General features: G+C 43.9%; 1 protein-coding gene across 2 annotated transcripts in view; it reads right to left on the bottom strand.

The window, feature by feature from the left end:
* The window catches only part of LOC126266718 (titin homolog), a 1,013,152-nt gene that overhangs the window by 492,428 nt on the left and 496,052 nt on the right, over positions 1-24,672 (bottom strand). The gene's annotated exons all lie outside the window — the stretch shown is intronic.

The raw sequence follows: 24,672 nt of genomic DNA, 5'->3' as shown, positions 1-24,672 counted from the left end.
GAGCTCGCTGAGGGTGTGGAGTTACCTACTCAGAAGAGTGAACCAAGGCCGCCGCCCATTGTGGTCCAACATACTGAAGACTACGACGGCCTCTACAGGATGCTGCTTCGTCTTGTTGGCCAAGACAACGTTGTCATCAAGCCTGCTGGCACCACCCTGTACAAGGTCACACTAAAAACAGCTGATGACTACAGAAAGGTTACGGCTGCGTTCGGAGAACAGGAAAAGCCGTTCTACACTTATCCGTCGGCAACGGACAAGACGCTAAAGATCGTCTTTCGAGGGCTCCCTCGAAACTACAGCCTGGATCACATCCGGCAGCAATTGGAGGATATGGGCTATGGATTTGGACTCAGGTCGATAACCCGCCTACCGTCTCGCCGAACCAGAAAACCAATGCAACACCCCACGCATCCAGATTTGCTACAAAGTGGCTCCAGGAACACTTTTCTGAGTTTTTCCGCTGGCCACCAAACTCCCCAGACATGAACATTGTTGAGGATATCTGAGATGCCTTGCAACGTGCTGTTCAGAAGACATAGTCTGCCCCCGCACTCTTACGGATTTATGGACAGCTTTGCAGGAATCATGGTGTCAGTTCCCTCCAGCACTACTCCAGACATTAGTCGAGTCCATGTCACGTCGTGTTGTGGCACTTGTGCGTGCTCGTGACGGCACTACACGAAAATAGCCAAGTGTACCAGTTTCTTTGGCCCTTCAGAATATATGAGAAATATGCTCAAACTGGAAGCCAAAACTGTGAAAACGCAACAAAAAACCTCGTTTTGATGTCTTGAAGTGTTCCCGAAATAAAATAGATGTTTATGTCTTACGCGACTTGTCCTGAATGAAAAAAGAATTCAGAATGCGCGAATATATCGATTTTTTGTGTTTGCGATGAAGCTCGACCAAATCGTTGCAGTGACATTTGAAGAGACGATTACGTTCACGAACCACGCTGTACCTAAGGTGGACATACAAGTCAGTGTGGAAGAGACCTTTCGCAGTATCGGCTGTTGTCGTATCACGTGCTGCCCGTGCGTGTCCCGAGGGCAGGCTGTCTCCAGGTATCAGGGGGACCGCTTAGCTGCTGTGAGGTGCCAGATAGGGGCTGCCCCGGAATGCACTCAGCGCAAGGTAGCGATAGCGGCCGCGTCCGGTCACGCGCTATCGGACGGCGATAGCTTTCCTCCGACCAAGAGGCGCGCGGCCGGGCCAGGAATCTACCACGATTCCTCCACAGCATCTCTTTTTTTATTATTTTATTGACTTCAGTTTAAGCACTGTTGGGCTGGGCTAGCACATGAAGCTGTTGGCAAGCGGGGTGCACTCAGCGCATGTGAGCCAATCCAGAAGCTACTTAAGTAGGGGCTCCGGTCTCGGAAACTGACATACGGCCGGGGGAGTGGTGTGCTCACCACATGCCCCTCCATATCCGCATCTGATGACGTCCTTGGGTGAGGAAGACACGGTGGCCGGTCGGTACCGTTGGGCCTTCATGGACTGTTCGGGCGGAGTTTCTTTTTTTTTTTTTTTACGCCTATACACGCACCCACAAAACAACACCTCGTAGCTGTAAGTTGTCCATCCACACCGGTGACAACTATTGGGAGATTTCGTACATCAGCGCACCAGCGCTATAACAGTTTTATCAAGAACTGGACTGTAGAAGTAGTCATTGTACGACCCCCAGAGTGTGATAGAAACGTTGTGTAAAAATTTGCGCTACATCTCTGTATTTAAGACACAATGGTTATCGTTATCATATTCCATTAATTGTATTTCATAGGTCTCTTAGATTCAGAAGAAGACTAGGATGTGCATCTTGTTTAAATATACTACAATAAAAACATTAAACATTATGAACTGGTGTCATATTACAGTGCTAGTATTAATTACGAAATACCAGGAAACGTTCGTTTTAAGAGTGTCTGTGAAGATATGGAAGGTGTACAAATAGCTGTCCGAGGGAAGAGAACTCTACACATAAGATACTTAATACGCTATTGGAAATTTCTGAACGCAAGTGCACCCCGTATCTGAGTCCTTTCTCGACTATTATGCAGCCCTTGAAGTCATTAAGTAGATTGTTTTTGGTCATAGTGTTATTTTCACGATTAGGACAATTTTTTGAGAAAAAAGAAACAGTCAAAATGAAAAAAGGCACTAATGAATATATATATTCTCAAACAGTTATCAATCAACGTTTCACAGAGGTCTCCGCAGGATGTTTTAGAAACATTGTTATGGTTGGCAGGAGAGCCAACACCGTATTGCTAAAGGAGGCCGAAATGCACACGTTTTAGCTCACGCAGGCTGGCGTGAGGTCTGGAACATGACAAGGGAATTAGAATTGAGAAAAACGGACGTAGCTGGTGGAATACATAACTTTAATCCATTCATGGAGAACGTCGCTCTTTATGGTACATGATTCACAATATCAATAGTACGGATACTGGCGCCTTGCTAGGTCGTAGCAAATAACGTAGCTGAAGGCTATGCTAACTATCGTCTCAGCAAATGAGAGCGTAATAGTCAGTGAACCATCGCTAGCCAAGTCGGCTGTACAACTGGGGCGAGTGCTAGGAAGTCTCTCTAGACCTGCCGTGTGGCGGCGCTCGGTCTGCAATCACCGATAGTGGCGACACGCGGGTCCGACGTCTACTAACGGACCGCGACCGATTTAAAGCCTACCACCTAGCAAATGTGGTGTCTGGCGGTGACACCACAAACATCACATCTAAGTTTTATAACACGCTTCTGTAGTCTGAACATACTATCCTTGTAAGCTGAGTTTGCCGAAAACATGATAGCGTAACTCATGAACTGAAATATAACTGTTGACTTATAACGATTAATTTGTCTACGGTCTATAGTCTCAAAAAGACAACATCGACTGCTATACGTATTATTTCTCAGCAGTGCTTTCTGCCTGAACGACATATCACCCGCATCAGTTAATGAAAATTAATCATTGAGAGATAATTTTCAAGATTTCATTCACCACTAATGACGACAAGTATACAAATAGTTCAAAGTATGGCTTTCACAAAAAAATAAAAATGTACCTGGCCATGTATTGACAGTGTGTTTAACTAACATGTTGTTGCAGTTGTTCAAACTCTTTAAGCAAGTATAGCCTACATCGACGTTTATGGCCGGGCCATAAGAGACGCCAAAGAAGCATCCGACGGCGCTGTTGTGTGCCCCCATAAATTACCAGCCTAGTGTAATGCGGCTGCAAGAGCGGTCCGGCTAAAAAAAAAAAAAAAAAAAAAAAAAAAAAAAAAAAAAAAAAAAAAAAAAAAAAAAAATAAGATAATGTTAAATTAAAAGAAATCGCAGTGTGTAAGGAGCTAACTACTGGGCACATCGATGGCACTACTGGGCACGTCGATGTAAAGAATTTAAAAGGCGCCATATATTGACTACCTAATTTTTGTATTATGCACAACAGCGTTCGGAGTTGTTTACTTTCTGTAAGCAAGCGTTGTACTTTCAGAATATTTACAAAACAGCACACGCCACCTGTAGTCTACAACTTTATGCTGCTGGAATTGGAAAATGTTCTTAGATTCCATGGCAAATCTTGTCAAGAATACATCCTGCGCTCCCCTATCGTGATCGTCGCACAGCTCACAACAGAAGCCTACGACGCAGAAGAAAAACTTACGAACGATAAGACAGCTTACAGATAACTAAACGGACAACAGAAGGCAATACGTATGGAATTCTAACAGTCAGCAAGAAATTAGATTGTTGTCGAGCGACTTCTAAGGGACATCGTGAATAATAATCTCCCTTATGGAGAAAAAATACTTGTGTTTGGTGGAGATGTCCGTCAAGTATTATCTACGATTAGTCATGCGAATTGAACATCCATTGTCGAAAGCGAGAGCAGTAACTATCACCCTTATGGTTTCATGTTAGAATCCATAAGTTGAGTCAAAATATGAGAGCAAGTGGTGCTCCCGTTTTCATTGCATTGTTACTTAAATTGATGATTTAGAAAATCAGATTACTTCAATGAGTGATTAAAATTCCGAAACGTTGTTATTGTAATTACGATAACTTTACTACTATCCTACTGAATGTCACAGAAATCAATGAACAAAATGTTTCTCAATTCTATTCAACAGCAATTCCACGTAAAAAAAAAAAATAAAAAAATGACTGAGCAATAATTAATGAAAATGTGGTTTCCAGTTTGTTACCTGGAGAGACAAAGGTTTACCCTGGATCTGAATCCGTCCAACTTGAAGAAATAAACAACGCTTAGTTGTAGCCCGTAGAATTCCTGAATTTTTTAAATCCGTTCGGTTTGCCACCTCTTCAATTGATTTTATAGGCGAATGTTATTATTATGTTAATTATAAATCTTAACGCTAATGACTTGTGCGAGTACATTACCACTGCAGAATTTCGATGCGTCCGATAAATCTCTGCTCACACCCCGCACCAACCTCACACCTTCTGATCAAACCATAACTTTCCAAAGCATAAGAAAACAATTCCCAATAAAAGCAGCCTTTACTAGGACCATTAATAAAGCACAAGGTCAGACGCTTGAAAGGGCAGCATTGCATTTATTACAAGCTGTTTTTGGCATGTATAGTTGCATGTGCCTTTTTTAAATTTATTTTTGTGCTGAAGACACACGCAGCCAAAAGGTAAACGATGATCACATTATAACTGCTAACATTGTTTTAAGGGAAGTTTTGCTAAATAAAGAACTTTTAAAAAATAAAATTATACGACTAAGACAATATTCGTTCATATAAACCTTATAGTAATAAATTAATAAATACTTTTTAATTCCTCTGTTACTACATTATCTGTCTGTAACTGATCGGGGTCGAGTGTGAATTAGTCGCCCGGGTCAACCAGTAGCCTGCATTTCTTTGTATGACTAGCCTACACTCACACCTTTGACGAGTTCTTTGAGAAATACTGAATCGTAGGTACAGAGAGCTGTTAAAATCTAATGATAATCCACTTGCCTTGACCAGTGTGCTAACTGTGAAACTTTCGGCTGCGTTATGTTAGCTAGAGCTTTGACATAAGCAACCTAGAAGGTCTGTGCCGTCGCCAAGAAGTGGCTTTCCCCTAAAGGACACTAGTGTTTCCATGACATCTCTCGACAGTGACGAAATAAGCAACCTAGAAGGTCCATATCGTCGCCAGAAGCAGCTTTCCCCGGAAGAACACTAGTTTTTCCATAATATCTCTCGACTGTGACGCACGCGACATGTATGGCTTCACGAGCTGCAGGCCGTCCGGTAGGCTAACTCTCCGCTTGCGGCTTCATTGGCCATTAGTGGAGAGGAGTTGTGGTTGGCAGAACATTGTCCCGGCCGGTAATGCCAACTGCCTAACCGGCGCCACAGTCCTTGCAGCGAGTAAGAAACCTCGGCAGTACAAAGGAGCTAGCCGAAGTGGAATACCAGGCCCAGAACGCACAGATGAATGTCATTCTGTGATAGCAGCTTAATTTGTAGTAATTATTGCCTTTCATTTAAGCTCCTTATTAGCTTTATCTTCTGAATTCTGTACGATAAAGACATGCCATCATGATTCGCCAGGAAACTGTGTGCAGTTTTTATCTGATTAATGAGACTCCGTAGCCCAGGTCGCTAAGAAACTGTTGTGCAATGGCATTCGGCTCAGAGATAAGCCGGTTAGAATGCTGGTGACTGATGAAAAGTTCACTGCCAGTATTCACCCGGCAACAGGTGGAGAGATGGTGGCTTAAAGTTCCTGACTGCCAGGCTCTGCTTCAATATCCGGGTTCAGATTACAAACCTCTCCGCATCGTCTCATGAAGTGAGGGGCATGCGACACTATGTATGGTGATCCGCCCGTAGGATGAGGACGTGGAAGTCGACGGCCGATTCGATTCTGTTTGAGAGCAGTAGGCTATGTGCCAGCACTGAGTTTTACTCTCTCCCGTCTCTCATCATCGTCATCATCATCATCATCATCACCATCATCATACCTCAGATACATCCGCGGCTACAACCATCCATCGGAATCACAAACATCCATCGCAATCAGTTACAGTCAGCAAATACACATAGGACACAACTCTCAGATGTCCGCAAAGAAAGGGGCCAATATCGGCGGCGGAAGAAAACAATTTTCCACAGGTGGCGAACGCACCCCTTAGGGCTTAAGGCCTCCCAACCAACAATACTATCTTGTTGTTGCTGTGGTCTTCAGTCCAAAGACTGGTTTCAATGCAGCTCTCCAAGCTACTCGGTCCTGTGCGACCCTTTACAACTCCGAGTAACCACTGCAAATTACATCCTTCTGAATCTGCATGCTGTATTCATATCTTGGTCTCCTTCTACGATTTTTACCCCACACGTTTCCCTCCAGTACTAAATTGGCGATCCCTTGATGCCTCAGAACGTGTCCTACCAACAGATCCCTTCTTCTAGTCAAGTAGTCAAGTTGTGCCACAAAGTCCTCTTCTCCCCAAATCTATTCAGTACGTCTCCAGTAGTTACGTGATCTAACCATTTAATCTTCGGCATTCTTCTGTTGCGCCATGTTTCGAAAGCTCCTATCCTCCTCTTGTATAATCTGTTAATCGTCCATGTATAGCTTCCGTACTTGGCTACACTCGACACAAATACTTTCAGAAAAAGGCTTCCTTACACTTGATATATATTCGATGTCAACAAATATCTCTCCTTCGGAAACGCTTTCCTTGCCATCTCCAGTCTACATTTTATATACACCTTGCTTCGACCATCATCAGTTATTTTGCTGCCCTAATAGAAAATCTCATTTACTACTTTATCTCTGTTCGAATAACTATGGGATCGCAGCCGGGTGACATCATCGACAACCGCCGTTATTTCGACGGGAGCATAGACTGCCATTTTTAAGGCAAAACTGCAGCAAGTAAACGGTGTGCAAGCGAATTTAAAACCTCGGTTTTCAGAGAAACTCCGGAAAGATAAGACACACACAAACACAAACACACACACGCACACACACACACACACACACACACACACACACACACACTGTAAACCTAACGCCATTGCGAACCGAAGATGACCGACATCAGAAGTTATCGATGATGAAATTAATAATCAACTGCTGAGGTAGCATAAATTCTATCCCTCTATTTTTTGTCAAGTGATAGAGCAGGATTCCATGCAGAATTTAAATGAAAACCGCCATCTATGTTTACAAGGTTTATGACGGCGCTAGCGTTTACAGTATGTGTGTGTGTGTGTGTGTGTGTGTGTGTGTGTGTGTGTGTGTGTTTTATCTTTCCGGATTATCTCTAAAAACCGAGGTTTTAAATTAGCTTACTTGGTGCCGTCCTGTGGCAGTGTGCGGTCCTGCTGAAATATCGGAGGTTGCCGACGACGTCGCCTCGGTGCAATCTCGTAAGTAATTTGAACACTGCGTACGTCGGGAGAAACTACGGTCTTATAGCGCCATACGGCTTTACTTTAACAGTGCTTTGTTACCTGACTCTTATACTGTGACTTTTCCAGTTGCTTTTAGACTCAGTGTTATCGGACGGCCTCCCTTTGCCTTTTAGGCAGATTCCCCTTTTATTTCATCAAATGTACTTTCGTAAAAAAATGCAGCAGAGAGATAGAAATTATATTACATGCGGGTTGAGCATTCAAAAAAGGTCCCACTTTGGCGCATCTTTACTACGGAATGTAAAACTCTAAGAGAAGACGTATTAAGAAAAATAGGCGATGAAAGAAATCTATGGATCAATCCCACAAAAAGCAGTAAACAGGTAAAGGGGTGGGAGACAGTATCAGTGGGACTTGGCACAGGGTAAGTAACAACGAGAGAAAGCTTAACCAGTAAGGACTCATGTGGTATTCAGTTGTAGGCCAGAGGAAATAACTCCCATGTCGAGTCTAAATAAACACTTCGGTAAACAACAATAGAGAAAAGCAAAATTGATGGTTTGGAGCCTACTAAATTACGTCTTATCCAAGAGCAGTTAGTATATCCTAAATAAGAAAGAATCAATTGAAAACTACAGAATATTAAAAAATGCTTTGAAATATAACTTCACAAATATCCGACAATTTACTTTGTCTCCAAATTATTTCTCACAGTACCCATAAACATAAGGAATGTATCACTGGATAAATACAGTTGCTCGATTCTGATAAACGTCAAGTTACAACCTGGTCCATAAATCTACTTGATATAAAGTTTGGGAGAACATGATGTTGTTCTACATTGAAGATCTAGATATTTTATCCACCTGTAAGTAGCAGACTGTATTTAATTTTTGTAAAACATTTGGAGAGGTCAAGTTCTGTCAACTACCTGCTGTCACTTAAGTTACTGCACTGTCATGGACACACTCCTGTGATTTGCCACAAGGTTCTCTGAACAGGAGAGAAATTACGTTTGTTACTGATTGTGAGATCGCAGTTAATAACCGGAAAGTGGGAAAAACTGCTGCTTTTCGGGCTGTACAACGTCAAATTTGGGGGCCATTTATCACGGTTCGCGCAGCAATGAAGGAGAGCAGAGCGTGTCGGGTGATCTCTTGGAGGCCAGCTGGCCAGATGTGATGTGGGTCAGGGGGAACTGTTCGGTGCGAGGGAGGGCGAAACGTCGTGATAAACGACTGCGGCTGCCTGTCTCTCGATGCACAAAAATAGTCCAGCTTTGCTTTATAGACCGAGATCTGAAAATCTGTTGTGGTGCACATTCTACCCCTGACTATATGAAACAGCACGATTTCTCAAATGAGTCTGTGTTCACGACGTAAAACCAAATTCAGTTTCAATATTTGAAAATGCTTTCTGCCGAAGTGAAACTGGAGAACTCACAGTAGGCACGTTAAAACGAATTATTTGTTCTGCAATAATTTCGTCGATCCTTCGGGTTTAATACACCTCACTAGGCGTGTATAGTAATCAAATACACATATGCCACATAACTGTAACTTGAAAACAAAAAAAAATATATCTTGAATAACTTTGCAACAGTATGTCTAGCAAACACAGCAAAATCTGCTTCTGTTATATATAATTAGATTTAAGTGAATTAGCCAATTATTGAAAGAGGCTTGTCATCAGTGCTCTGTTTCGAATCGTTCGCAAAAAAAACAGGGCTTTATTTGAAAAAAAAATTGAAAATAAAGATGATTAACCAATAATGAGTACCATGCACAGCAGAAATACTTCCGACAGACACGAAAGACTACACAGGCATGCATCAATACAAGAGGATGTGCTAGTTGGTATTGTAGGTAACGGCGTGTACAACCACCTCTGAAAGTCACGCTGTATGGTGGTACAACATGCAATGTGTGATTTTCATGAGGAATAAAAAGTGCGGAATTGATGTTTATGTTGATCTCTATTCCAATTTTCTCTTCAGGTTCCGGACCTCTCGGAACTGAGGTGATGCAAAACTTTTTTTTGATGTGTGTAGTACGAGCTCAGCATTTTTATACATGTGTGTGCAACACAACTGCACGACACAAAACTTTACGCCTCGCCTTGGCCCGTCAACACCGACAATGGGCTGTTGAAGACTGGAAACATGTTGACTGGTCGGACAAGTCTAGTTTCAAATCGTATCGAGTGGATGACTGTACTCTCATGGAGACCTCATGAATCCGTGGACTCTGCATGTCACCAGGGAATAGTTCAAGCTGGTGGTGGCTCTCTAGCAGTGTGATATGGGACCCCTGATACGTCTATATACGACTCTGATAGGTGACACGTACGTAGGCATCCTGTCTGATTACCTGCATCTATTCACGTCCGTTGTGCATTCCGACGGACTTGGGCAATTCCAGCGGGACAATGCGACACCAAAAACTTCCAGAATTTCTACAGATTCGTTTCAGGAGACTCTTCTGAGTTTAAACACTTCCACTGACCACCAAACTGCCCAGACATTAACATTATTGATCATATCTGGAATGCCTTGCAACGTGCAGGTACCTCCAAAACTACTTCAGACATTAGTGGAGTCCATGACACTTCGTGCTGTGGCAGTTCTGAGTGCTCGATGGGGCTCTACATGATGTTAGGCAGGTGTACCAGTTTCTTTGGCTCTTCAGTGTACTTCTATATGTCCTTAGAAAGGACGTGTTGAGTTGCGTCTCTTGTGAAATTGTGAATACCAAACAAAACTCGTACAAATTTCAGTAATCTTGTATTTTATTCATTAAGTTACTTTTGGCAAATGCCTTCCGGGCCCAGCTATCTACGGCATCTCTAATCTCTTGGACGAAGAGAGTGAGCAGAGTTTTACAAGGCATCTGTTTGAGGAATTCTTATGACAAGAAATTCGTTTTTCAAACAGCTTTTACACGGGCTTAAAACGTGTTTCGCTATTCTACAACAGACTGACGTCAGCGACGATATGACAAGCACCGGTGTTTCCGTGTGGCCGCGGTAATCCGTGTAGGAGAGGCAGTCACGTAACAGTGTGTAGTGACAATCACCGCACTGCAGCCAGCCGCACGTTCCAGAGGATATCGGTTGCAGAGACAAGACCAGGAGCAGCGCACGCCGCGGTGTAAGGCGAGAGCAGCTAATGGCGATGCCGTGCCGGCGCGGCTTCCGGGACACGCAGCGAGCGCCTGCACGCCGGCAGCCCGCGCAACGCGGCGCGAAAAACTGGACTCCGGCGAGCGAAGCCGTCCGCTTCCTAATGGTCTGAGGCGCGCTCACCGGAAGATCGGGCAGCTGTCCGTCAGCCGCTCAGGTCTCTGCGCTCCGCTTCAGAAAGAATCCTCGAGTTATTTTAATGTCGATAAATGCGGGACAGCGCCAAACACCGAGAAAAGTACCCGAGAGGGGCCGACTACAAAGTTAGAACATCATCAGCACCTCACATCGTATAAACATTTAGGGGTGATACTAAGATCAAATGGGACGACCCCGTAAAATCTGCATTAGGGAAGTCGAACGGAAGATAAAACACGTTTTGAGAGTCTTCAGGGAAAGAAAACCATAAAGGAAATAGCACACGGCACATGAGTGTGACCAGGTGTAGACTAGTGATCCAGTGTTTGGACTTTTAGCGAGTAGAGAAGACAATAGACATTGGACGAATTAAGAGGGGCGCTCTGCTATGACAGTAACAAGTTGGTATAACTCGTACCAAAGTGTACGAAAAATGCTCAGGATTCTTAATTGAAAATCCTTGGAAGAAAGACAGAGAGGTGACTCAGTGCTCGCTAAAACCTGTTATTTAGAGAACCTGTATTGGAAGTAGACTTTACGACATTTAGGGCCTGTGCTTCGAGCGTCATCTGTCTCACGCACGGATCATGACAATAAGACAAGAGAGATTCGGGCACGGACATAGACCGTCATTTGTACCTCCCTCTAACATGGCGAATGGAATAGAACAGAAAATCGATAATATTCGTACGAAGTACCCTCCGCTACGCACTCTACCGTTTGGATTATATACGCAAGTTGTAACAGCCATAGGGTGATATTCTTTCTCCAAACTGAAATCGTCGATTCCAATCTCTAAATTTATGAATTTTCCCATATAATTTTTGGTCGCATTTAAACGGTTCGTGGTGTTTGCAGGGCAGCCTGATTTATCATTGCATTTATTAAAAAAAAGGTTCAAATGGCTCTGGGCACTATAGGACGTAACTTCTGAGGTCATCAGTCCCCTAGAACTTAGAACTACTTAAACCTAACTAACCTAAAGACATCACACAGATCCATGCCCGAGGGAGGATTCGAACCTGCGACGGTAACAGTCGCGCGGTTCCAGACATTCTGTATCGTTTTTATGCAAATATATGTGCATGCCTGAAAGCTAGTCGTCTTGACACCATTTACGTTGAGTTTAACTGCAAATATATAAAGACATACAGTTTGTCAATTAAAAATAATTGAACGAAATACATCATAACATTAACACAAATTTGATGGACAACTTTTTCATAGGCAAAGAACATTTACTTCGATTTAAATATTCAGAAACGTATCTTTGATGAAGAGAGATCTTTGAACGTGTAATGGCGCCAAAATGGCGTCCTCGTAAGCACAGTCCTTATAACTCAGTTGTCTGTCGTACATGAAGTCGGTTTTCTGTGCTTGAAAGAGCCAGACACATTTAACTGAGACCGGTCAGAGTAACAATACTGGAAACGAAGATTTTTTTTTTTTTTTTACAATTCTGTTTGTGGAGAACTTATTGATTTTGTAAGTGTCTGAATGGAACACAATAAATCGTTGAGGTCAAAATAAAAAATGGGTTTTAGTCGTAATTAACTGAAAAAAAACGGACTGTCATATTAGAATCTGTGGATTCGCCATTTCAGCTCCTTGATCACTGCAGCGTTGTACAAGAAAAGCAAAGACTGATTTTTTATATAACTTCCACTCAGTTAGCTGTTTTTTGCTTAAAAATGATTCACTAAAATTTCATGCTGTAATGTTCGTTGATTGTTGTCAGGTTTCTCAGTGTGTTGAATAGTTACAAGGTGCAGAAGTAGTGGAGCAAAACGGCATTTATACCTCCTGTCGCAACATACGCGTCACTGAACTACGTGTTCCGTTCCAGAAATATTGGCCCCGCCATCTTATGCAACTGCCACGATAAATGTTACAAGGTTCCTTTATATTTTGGATTCATTGCTTCTTGACGTACCTTCACAAAGATTCAGTGGAGACAGTCAGACCCCGTTACCTTAACAAAATAGTTACATTGGCTTGCATTCTTACAAGATACCTAAACTGACATTTTGTGCAGCAGTAGCTTGATTGTACATGATTGTCAGTCTTGTGATATCTAAAGGTGTTTTCGCCATGTTATGTATATTACAGTTTCTTTGAAAGCGACACCGGATGCCAGATTAAAATTAAATATGCCATACCTGATGTCAACTCTTCAGCAATGACGCTACGCCAGTAACAACAATTTCCCAGAATAACATATAAGTTGACGTCAAGTGCAACTTTGAAAAGCGCTTTGAGAAGGCTGGTAGAATGTTACAGCATAACAAATGAGAACGCAGTGTGGTAGCTTCATCTTGTGAGTGTGACAAGCTTAAATTATATCTTGCTCTCAATGGAAGGGACGTACTCACAGATTACGAAACATGTTTAGTAAACTGCCGATGTGTGAACTGTAAAATAATGAATTACGAAGAAATACATAAAAATAGGAGTAGAGAGCAAAAGAGTTATACGAATAATTTTGTTGTATGTTGTGCGTCACGTCAATAATTATAGGCTCAGGTTACTTACAACAGCTCCGAAAAAAAAGGAATAGAAATGGTGTGCAGAAACACAAGAAATTATTCAGTTAAGTCTTGCGGAGTGTCGTACTAGCCTAAAAACTACGATATTTTGAAATTTTTAGTTGCTGTAACAATGCAGTAAGCACCGAGTGAGTTCCATAAAACTTAGAACACCCGAATAAAAACAAATGAGTATGATGTCTGTGCTGATAATGAAATTCGACCATGTAATTTCTTAGACTTTCCCGGCGATTTGATGACATCGCTTGGAAATCGGGTTTTCTGCTGGATATCAGGCAGAAAACCCGATTTCCACGAGATGTCAAACTCGACCATGTTCACCAATCCATTTTTAGTCGAAACTCCTACTGTAAGGTTGCTGATGCTCCTTCATGTCGAGCACATAACGTATGTTTATTGTGAAGATTGTTTTGCTAGAAGAAAGAGTAAATACACACAAAGTACTTTTGTTGAAAAGGAAATAGTTGGGTTTAGTAACGAGCCGGCGAATATTGTCGATTCGTGCAATAAAATTAACCACTCAATTACTATCTCACAAAGGAATGGTAAGCGTGTGACAATAACTGTTGTCAATGAAAATTTTTTAGGCATGTCAGCTTGCAGCAACTGGGTTCAAATCATCCTTGACGATTGAAATTAAACTGGAGTTGGTGCAGATTTCATAAAAACGATACTAGCTAATACCCAAGCAATTTTGCGTACAAGCCAAAATTACGTTAAGGATGCCCTGATACGCCATCTCCGGCGACATGTTTGCTGATGAATCGATTGGTAAATTACGTTACGCGATTCATAATGATTTTTGTAAACCTTTTTGACCTGACAATAATGGACAATAGATGAAAACAATATTTCAACCCAACGATGAACTTTTTGATCATTTTCAAGTGTGAAACTGCGCTTCAGGAAGAGTCTAGATCCTAGAAACATTGGTCTCGATGAGAGATCAAATGAATAAGCATGACTGGAACAGACTGACAATTCAGCATGTCTCCTGCTACAAGTACAAAGAAACGAACGCGACTGTTAACATAATGAGATGTTGGTTCGAAGGTAGAAATGAATGACATGTGATATGATTAAATTCGTATATATTGCTGCAAAACGTTTCAGGTTATTTGGAAGGAGTTTTGAGAAGCAGACAGAAAGAACAGAACCGGAAATTTCTCAGGAGATGTATTACATTACAATCAGTTCTGATATAGAACAGCGGAGATTCATTTCATCGACTGCTAGTTTGATTTCGGCCAACCGCAAACCACCGTGATACTCTGCCAAACATAAAAGAACAGTATCAGAATTGAGGCTCGATGCGTCTTCTGTGGTGCAGTGTAAGCGAATCTGTAAGTGAATCACTGTAAGTGAATCTGTTAAATGCTCTGTGGGGTGTCCGTTTCGGAAAATAAGGTAGAGACAGTGATCCGACCTCGATACTGACAGATCTAAAATGCCAAGAATTGTGTAACTGTACTTCTAGAAGTGTCACTGCATTGGCGACGTTTTGTTCTGTAGAGCTGAATTCCGATGTACGAATGTACGTTCATTAGTCGCAAGGTTGCAATGGCTGAAAAAGTAGTTCAGTATAAACAACGCCATTGAAAGCTGCAGCACACGTGGTTGCGTGCTGGCAAATGTCACTGCCGAAAGCTGAAACCTGCTACTTTACGTCGTAAATGTCGATTGTGGACGGTGCAGGGAAAGTAAAATCGGTTCGGCGCTGCATTTTTCCACCGTCACAGAATGTGGAATCGTTGCAGCGCGCTCAGATATATACGGAACGGCGTAATGCCGCTTCTTTCCTCCAGATGTTGCCCCTTTCATCTCGTTCTAATTCGGCTGAAGGACGCACCCGCGCGGTCGCTCCGTCGAAAGTGAACGCCGCCGCAATTGGCCTACAGGGCGGCGGCGACGGCGACGGCGGCTCTGCGCTGTCCGCGACTCTGCTGGAACCCTCACCAAGTGGCGTGGCCGAGTGGAACTGTTTAAATCTCCGTGTGGCCAATGATTTAACTTTTCCACGTTCTCCTCAAATCGATTAGGACGAATACTGGGACGTATGCTAGGAGGATAACACGCTCGATTCCCTATTTCCTATCCGTAGCTTACCCGAGTGTCGTCTGCAACGAGCTTCTCATCGACGGGATGTTACTCCGTGGTTTTACTTCCCTCCTTCGCAAATATTTCATTTTACTCTGTTTTAACACCCTTAATGCTCTTGCACACAGGAAGAAGCTCTTCTCCAACATAGCTGTGACTACTTTACAAGATAATTCAGCCGAGTAATAAATACAGCACAGACAAAGCACCTAATGTAGTGAGAATTAAGGATCGACATCACTATACGGTTGCAAATTACGTGAGTCTGTTCGGCGTGAGAGCCACCTTCCTGTGAATCATAGTTGTAGGGCAGGAAGGAGTGAGGGCTGTGGGCGAAGGGGACACGGTTTGCATTTTAACACAGAATCCTAACCACTCCGATATATTTCATATACACAGAGTACGCGAAAATCTACAGTCCCGTTCACAGCCGGGAAACTGTCTCAGAACAGCCCGTCGTTTTAGTTCGGAGTTTTTTCATTTTCGTTCTGCCGGTCGCTCGGTGGATGGCTGGTTGGCAGACCGCTAATCCAAAGGTTCGGGGTCCGATTTTCAGTCGGTGCGCTGCTCCTTTAATGCGTGCCAGTAAATAGTACAAGCGGAAAATACCAAGTTGCATTCTTGTTCACAGCCCCCTTAAAATGTTCGTTCCTCCATAAATGGCCGATGAGTGTACTGAAATCTCAGAATAAAGCAAGTATATCCCATCCACGACGAGACCTTGACTAGTATAGCGCTTTGGTGCTGAAACGAACTTTGAGCTCGAGAACAGAATAATTTATGTTACTATCAAGCCGTGTACTTTGGTAAATATAAAACAAAAAGTAGAGGAATCAAAGAATTTGGACGAAGTATCACATGAAAATAAATAACAGTATGTGGAATTACGATGTGATCGACGGAGGATAACATGATACCGACCTAACTTACTTGATCCGAATCTCCTCAGAATGGAGACTTACGTGAAATCCATTTCACATTCGTGGGGAAGAAACTGCAACGACAGACCTGTTTTGAGTGATGCACAACTACACGAAGTAGATGATGGCGACGCAGAGTGTCAGTCACACTTTATCTGGTTTCCATACTTCGGGGCTATCTGGCACTACAATCCATTAATCGTGGCCCAAAGTTTGGAAAATTGTTCCGAAATAACAAGCCAGTGGCTGTGCTACCGTATATACAAATGTAAAGTTTGCTTACCGATATCAAATAAGGTGATCTGAATAATTAAAAATTATTCGTTAAAATGTTATTCTAGTTTGTTCCTTGAGATACTTTCCAGGGTCTCGGACATATTCCAAGGATCTGCGGAGCAATAATTGATTTATTTATTTTTGGTCCAGCCCGGAAACTGCTGATGATGTTAGAGGTATTCGGGCTCCTCTGTGTAACCACACAGAATACACGAGGTTTCCAAAAGGTAAATAGAGGCCCCTGGTTACGAGAAGCTAATGGTGCCTGTCCTCTTCCTAGCATCCACATCTATAATACCTAAACCATTTTTCAGTGTGTAGTGAAGGGGTCTTTCTGGTACCAGTATAACTGTTCCACTCCACTATGCTATTGGCGTGGAAACAATATGTTGCTGACTCTTCTTATAAAGTACGATCTCTCAGTTTCAATAGTAAACTTCTCCATGATGGACCATGCCTCTTTTGTTGCACCTGCCACTGCAGCATCTCGCTGACAGGCGTACTAAACGAAACCGTTGTGAAAAGCGCCGCTCTTCGTTGTATGCACGACTGGTAATCAAGAATCTGTCGAACATTTAAGGCACCTATTTCGCAGCTCAGTTACGTTTCTTTCGGATCGTTCCAGTGAACCTAATTCTGCCGCTTGATTTTCCTGCTGGGTTTATGTGGTCATTCCGCTGTAGGTCGCTCCGGATAATTACTCCTAGGTACGTATGCGGAGCTTTGTATGAAAGTAAGTGCTTTCATAGTTTCGGTATAGTGGAGAGTTTTGACTGATGGTCCCGAATATCTCCCGTTTAATTACTGAGACTTGCGTAGGGAACTTGCTGGCATTTTACAGAGTGCTTTCTAACGCCCGCCCGAGTTTAGCGGAACAAACACTGGTAGCAGTTACTTCTGTAAAATACCTGGGAGTAGGCGTAAGGAACGATTTGAAGCGGAATGATCATATAAAATTATTTGTTGGTAAGGCAGGTGCCAGGTTGAGATTCATTGGGAGAATCCTTAGAAAATGTAGTCCATCAACAAAGGAGGTGGCTTACAAAACACTTGTTCGACCTATACTTGATTATTGCTCATCAGTGTGGGATCCGTAACAGGTCGGGTTGACAGACGAGATAGAGAAGATCCAAAGAAGAGCGGCGCGTTTCGTCACAGGGTTATTTGGTAAGCGTGGTAGCGTTACGGAGGTGTTTAGCAAACTCAAGTGGCAGACTCTGCAAGAGAGGCGCTCTGCATCGCGGTGTAGCTTGCTGTCCAGGTTTCGAGAGAGTGCGTTTCTGGATGAGGTATCGAATATATTGCTTCCCCCAACTTATACCACTTGAGAAGATCACGAATGTAAAATTAGAGAGATTCGAGCGCGCGCGGAGGCTTTCCGGCAGTCGTTCTTCCCGCGAACCATACGCGACTGGAACAGGAAAGGGAGGTAATGACAGTGGCACGTAACGTGCTCTCCGCCACACACCGTTGGGTGGGTTGAGGGGTATAAATGTAGGTGTAGATGTAGAGTTGACGATTCCACTTGTATGCTCGATATTTTTGTGACTAACGCAGTCGTCTTCTTTCAGGTACTACGAGTTGTGTTACCGAGCGATATGGCGCAGTGGCAACCATCTGGAATGTCATTCGGGAGGGCGACGGTTCAAATCCCTGTCCGGCCATCCAGATTTAGGTTTTCCGTCATATCTCTAAAACGCTCCTGGAAAATTCTGGAGTGGCTTCTTTGAAGGGACACAGGGAGTTTCCTGCCCCAAACTTGACCCCATCCGAGTTTGTATTCGGTCCCCAGTTACCTCGATACCGAAGGGAAGTTACAACCTAATCTTCCTTTCTTCCTGTGAGCTGTGTTGTTGTGCGGATTCGCTGCCTCGATGCTAATCTAAAGAAGGCGACTGGGCCGGTCGTGTAAATATCGTCCGTAAAGATGGAATTGACAGCTCGGCTGCAGGCACACCAAAAGCAAATGACGGAGAGAAAACGTGAGAGACGACGAGCCTCTGGCATGCCTGGGACTGCAGCAGCCGCCCGCAGATGGTGCCCATCGCCCGCTGCGGGCTGGGAGGAGGCGCTTACCTGAGCAGAACGGGTCCAGCGGCAGGTGAGGCAGAGAGGTAGCGGCGAGTGAAGGAGCGCGCGCGCTGAAGCGACAGTCGGGCACAGACTGCGGCCTGCGGCCCGGGAGCCGAGCGGCGCCGGCGTGGGCCGGGGGGGGGGGGGGGGGGGGGTGGCCCGCGGGGGGAGGGGGAGCCAGCCCAGCCCGGCGCTGCCCTGTGCCCTGCCTCGCCTCCCTCTGTGCCAGCCGGAGGCAAAAACTTGCGCCCTGGAGCCGTCGTCAGAGAGCGACGCCTCAAAACAAGTGAGGGGGCACAGTGGAAAGCCAGTGCTCGAAATCTCATCCAGATTTAGATTTTTCGTCATTTTCTTAAATCGTTTAATGAGGAAGCCCGCACGGTTTCTCTGAAAGGACACATTGGGACGTTTATGACCCATCTCTGCCTACATTTTATTACACCTTGGTTCTACATCTACATGACTACTCTGCAATTCACATTTAAGTGCTTGGCAGAGGGTTCATCGAACCACAATCATACTATCTCTCTACCATTCCACTCCCGAACAGCGCGCAGGAAAAACGAACACCTAAACCTTTCTGTTCGAGCTCTGATTTCTCTTATTTTATTTTTATGATCATTCCTACCTATGTAGGTTGGGCTCAACAAAATATTTTCGCATTCGGAAGAGAAAGTTTGTGACTGAAATTTCGTAAATAGATCTCGCCGCGACGAAAAACGTCTTTGATTTAATGACTTCCATCCCAACTCGCGTATCATATCTGCCACACTCTCTCCGCTATTACGTGATAATACAAAACGAGCTGCCATTTTTTGCACCCTTTCGATGGCCTCCGTCAATTCCACCTGGTAAGGATCCCACACCGCGCAGCAGTATTCTAACAGAGGACGAACGAGTGTAGTGTAAGCTGTCTCTTTAGTGGACTTGTTGCATCTGCTAAGTGTCCTGCCAATGAAACGCAACCTTTGGCTCGCCTTCCCCACAATATTATCTATGTGGTATTTCCAACTGAAGTTGTTCGTAATTTTAACGCCCAGGTACGTAGTTGAATTGACAGCCTTGAGAATTGTACTATTTATCGAGTAATCGAATTCCAACGGATTTCTTTTGGAACTCGTGTGGATCACCTCACACTTATCGTTATTTAGCGTCAACTGCCACCTGCCACATAATACAGCAATCTTTTCTAAATCGTTTTGCAACTGATACTGGTCTTCGGATGACCTTACTAGACGGTAAATTACAGCATCATCTGCGAACAACCTAAGAGAACTGCTCAGATTGTCACCCAGGTCATTAATATAGATCAGGAACAGCAGAGGTACCAGGACACTTCCCTGGGGAACACCTGATATCACTTCAGTTTTACTCGATAATTTGCCGTCTATTACTACGAACTGCGACCTTCCTAACAGGAAATCACGAATCCAGTGGCACAACTGAGACGATACCCCACAGGCCAGCAGCTTGATTAGAAGTCGCTTGTGAAGAACGGTGTCAAAAGCTTTCCGGAAATCTAGAAATACGGAATCAACTTGAGATCCCCTGTCGATAGCGGCCATTACTTCGTGCGAATAAAGAGCTAGCTGCGCTGCACAAGAACGATGTTTTCTGAAACCATGCTGATTACGTATCAATAGATCGTTCCCTTCGAGGTGATTCATAATGTTTGAATACAGTATAAGCTCCAAAACCCTACTGCAAATCGACGTCAAAGATATAGGTCTGTAGTTCGATGTATTACTCCTACTACCCTTCTTAAACACTGGTGCGACCTGCGCAATTTTCCAATCTGTAGGTACAGATCTATCGGTGAGCGAGCGGTTGTATATGATTGCTAAGTAGGGAGTTCAAAGGGTACAAATAGCTCTAAGGACTATGGGACCTAACATCTGAGGTCATCAGTCCCCTAGACTTAGAACTAAGTAAACCTAACTAAACTAAGGACATCACACACATCCATCCCCGAGGCAGGATTCGAACCTGCGACCGTAGCAGCGGCGTCGTTCCGGACTCAAGCGCCTACAACCGCTCGGCCACCGCGGCAGGCCTATTACACGTTGTGTTATTATGTTCTGCGTACAGTACATAAATATTCACGTCACTATAAGCAAGCAAAAGTTATTGTTGTGTGGTCTTCAGGTCCCGGCGGAGGTTCGAGTCCTCCCTTGCGCATGGGTGTGTGTGTCCTTAGCATAATTTAGGTTAAGTAGTGTGTAAGCTTAGGGACTGATGACCTTAGCAGTTAAGTCCCATAAGATTTCACGCACATTTGAACATTTTTTTGTGGTCTTCAGTCAAAAGAGCGGCTTGATGCAACTCTCCATGATACTCTATCCTGTACAGGCCCCTTCTACATCTACATCTACATCTTCGAGTGACTACTGCAACGTACATCCTTCAGAATGTGCTTAGTGTATTCATCTCTTAGTCTCTACGACTTTTACCCTCCACGCTGCCCTCCAGTACTAAATACGTGATCCCTTGATGCCTCAGAACATGTCCTACCATCCAGGCCCTTCTTCTTGAGAAGTTGTGCCACAAACTTCTCCTCAATTCTATTCAATACCTCCTCATTAGTTACGTGATCTACCCATATAATCTTTAGCATTCTTCTGTAGCACCACATTTCAAAAGCTTCAATTCTCGTCTTGTCCAAACTGTTTATCGTCCATGTTTCACTTCCATACACGGATACACGCCATACAAATACTTTCAGGAAGGACATCCTGACACTTAAATCTATATTCGATGTTAACAAATTTCTCTTTTTGAGAAACATATCCCTGGCCGTAGCCAGTCTACATTTCATATCCTCTCTACTTCGACCATCATCATTTATTTTGCTCCCCAAATACCAAAACTCTTTAAGTGTCTCATTCCCTAATCTAATACTCTCAGCATCACCGAATTTAATTCGACTACATTCCATTATCCTCGTTTCGGTTCAAAATGTTCAAATGTGTGTGAAATCTTATGGGACGTAGTTGCTAAGGTCATCAGTCCTGAACCTTACACACTACTTAACCTAAATTATCCTAAGGACACACACACACACCCATGCCCGAGGGAGGACTCGAACCTCCTCCGGGACCAGCCGCACAGTCCATGGCTGCACCGCCTGAGACCGCTCGGCTAGTCCCGCGCGGCTCTCGTTTTGGTTCAAATGGCTCTGAGCACTATGGGACTTAATATCTGCGGTCATCTGTCCCCCAGAACTACTTAAACCTAACTAACCTAAGGACATCACACACATTCATGCCCGAGGCAGGATTTGAACCTGTGATCGTAGCAGTAGCGCGTTTCCGGACTTAAGCGCCTAGAACCGCTCAGCCACCGCGGCCAGCTACCTCATTTTGCTTTCGTCGATGTTCATCTTATATCCTCCTTTCAAGACACTGCCCATTCCGTTCAGCTCTACTTCCCAGTCCCTTGCTGTCTCTGACAGAATTACAATGTCATCGGCAAATCTCAAGGTTTTTATTTCTTCTCCGTGCATTTTGATTTCTACTCCAAATTTTTGTTTTTATTCCTTTACTGGTTGCTCAATATTCAGATTGACTAACATCAGGGATACGCTACAACCCTGTCTCATTCCCTTCTCAACAGTGCGTTCCCTCTCAACATTGCTGCCCTTTAGTGGCCCTCGACTATTATAACTACCATCTGGTTTCGGTACAAATTGTAAATTTTACCCCTGTGACCTTCAGAAATGAAAGAGAGTATTCCAGTCAAAATTGTTACAAGCTTTCTCTAAGTAAACAAATACTATAAATGTAGGTTTAGTTTCTTAACGGGGCTACTAAGATAAGTCGTACGGTCAGTATTGCCCCACGTGTTCCAACATTTCTACGGAATCCAAACTGATCTTCTCCGAGGTCGGCTTCTACCAGTTTTTCCATTCGTCTGTAATGAATTCGTGTTAGTATTTTGCAACTGTGACTTATTAAACTGATGTTTCGGTGATTTTCACACCTGTCAGCGCCTGCTTTCTTAGGAATTGGAATTATTGTATTCTTCTCGAAGTCTGAGGGTATTTCGCCTGTCTCATACACCTTGCACACCAGATGAAAGAGTTTTATCATGGCTGGCTCCCCCAAGGCTGTCAGTAGCTCTACTGTTCCGATAAAGAATGTTCCGGAGAAATGTCTATATACTGAAATTGGATCAAAAAACGCTCTGTAAAGCAAGCTGAAGGCAGTCGCCGTAATTTGTTTTCGACAATATACGAAATCAGGAGGTGATATATGTATATCGCTCGTTTTCGATGGCTGTTTCATAAAATGTAAGTGTCGCTGTCGTATCTGTAACTTTTGGTTATTAATGGACGTGTTTGAATCAAGGAACCTACTTTCCTCTTCCATTAATGTCACTTCTCAATTTATTATGTTGTATTTTAGAACTTTTTCGGGCTGCGACAAAGCAGACTCGCCGACGAATTGTTTGGTGACCACAATTGAACTCTCCTAGTGTTAACGTTGGTTTTACTTTATAAAACTTATTTTAGAGTCCCTGAGATCTCTTTTATCCTTTTATCCAGCTTTTCTATCAGTACCCGGGCAATGTAATCACGCAAACTGCGTAATTTTGAGATCGGTCACTGGATGTTAACCAATGCCGTCGTTCAACGTTCCCATCGGCCTGATGGGAATATGATGATGGATGGCGGAATGCAATTTCATTAACAGACAGGTAAAAATTTTCTATGCGCCAGTCTACCATATCAGGAGAATTGCCACCAGAAGAGCGATTAAAAAGTTTTATAACACTATTTTTTTAAACCTCTGTATTAGCTGCTGCTGCTTCTGGTACAGACATGAGTATTCAAGTACAGAGATACGTAAACAGGCAGAATACGGCGCTGCGGTCGGAAACGCCTGACTAGATAAGACAAGAAGTGTCTGGCGCAGTTGTTAGATCGGTTATTGCTGCTACAATGGCACATTAGCAAGATTTAAGTGAGATTTAACGTGGTGTTGTAGTCGGCCCCCGAGCGATGGGACACAGCACCTCCGAGGTAGCGATGAAGTGGGTGATGATTTCCCCGTACGACCGTCTCACGAGTGTACCGTGAATATAAGAAATCCGGTGAAACATCAAATGTCCGACATCGCTGATGGCGGAAAAAGATTCTACATGAACGGGACCAATGACAACTGAAAAGAATCCTTCAACGTGACAGAAGTGCAACCCCTCCGAAAATTACTGCAGATAACAATGCTGAGCCATCAACTAGTGTCAACGTGTGAACTGTTCAATGAAGCATGATCGATTTGCTTTCCAAACCGAAGGCGCACTCGTATACCCTCAATGACTGTACGACACTAAACTTTACGCCTCTCCTGGGCCCGTCAACTCCGACATTGGACTGTCGATGACTGGAAACATGTTGCCTGGTCAGATGAATCTCGTTTGAAATTGTATCGAGGGCATGAACGCGTACGGGTATGGAGACAACCCCACGAATCCATGGACACCGCATGTCAACAGGGAACTGCTCAAGCTGGTGGAGACTCTGCAATGGTGTGGGGCGTGCGCGGTTGCAGTGATATGGGACCCCTGATACACCTAGATAGATTCTGACAGTGAGACGTGCGTAAGCATCCTGTCTGATCACCTGCTTCCATTCATGTCCATTGTGCATTCCGTCGGACTTGGGCAATTCCAGCAGGACAATGCGACACCCCACACGTGCAGAATTGCTACAGAGTGTCTCCAGGAATATTCTTCTGAGTTTAAATACTTCTGCTAGCCACCAAACTTCCCAGGCATGAGTATTATTGAGCATATCTTGGACGGCTTGCAATGTGCTTTTCAGAAGAGCTTTCCAGTCCCTCGTATTCTTACGGATTTAAGGACAGCCCTGTAGGGTTCATCATATGAGTTCCCTCCAGCGCTACTCCAGACATTAGTCGAGTCCATGCCACTTCGCGTTGCGGCCCTTCAGCGTGCTCGCGGGGGCCCTACGCGATATTAGGCAGGTGTACCAGTTTTTTGGCTCTTCTGTGTTCCTTCTCAGTGGGCGAAACAGTCAGCTCCTAAGAAATG

The sequence above is a fragment of the Schistocerca gregaria genome, chromosome 4 (genome assembly GCF_023897955.1).
Source record: "Schistocerca gregaria isolate iqSchGreg1 chromosome 4, iqSchGreg1.2, whole genome shotgun sequence".
Lineage (NCBI taxonomy): Eukaryota > Metazoa > Arthropoda > Insecta > Orthoptera > Acrididae > Schistocerca > Schistocerca gregaria.
This window is presented reverse-complemented; position numbering and strand designations above follow the sequence as displayed.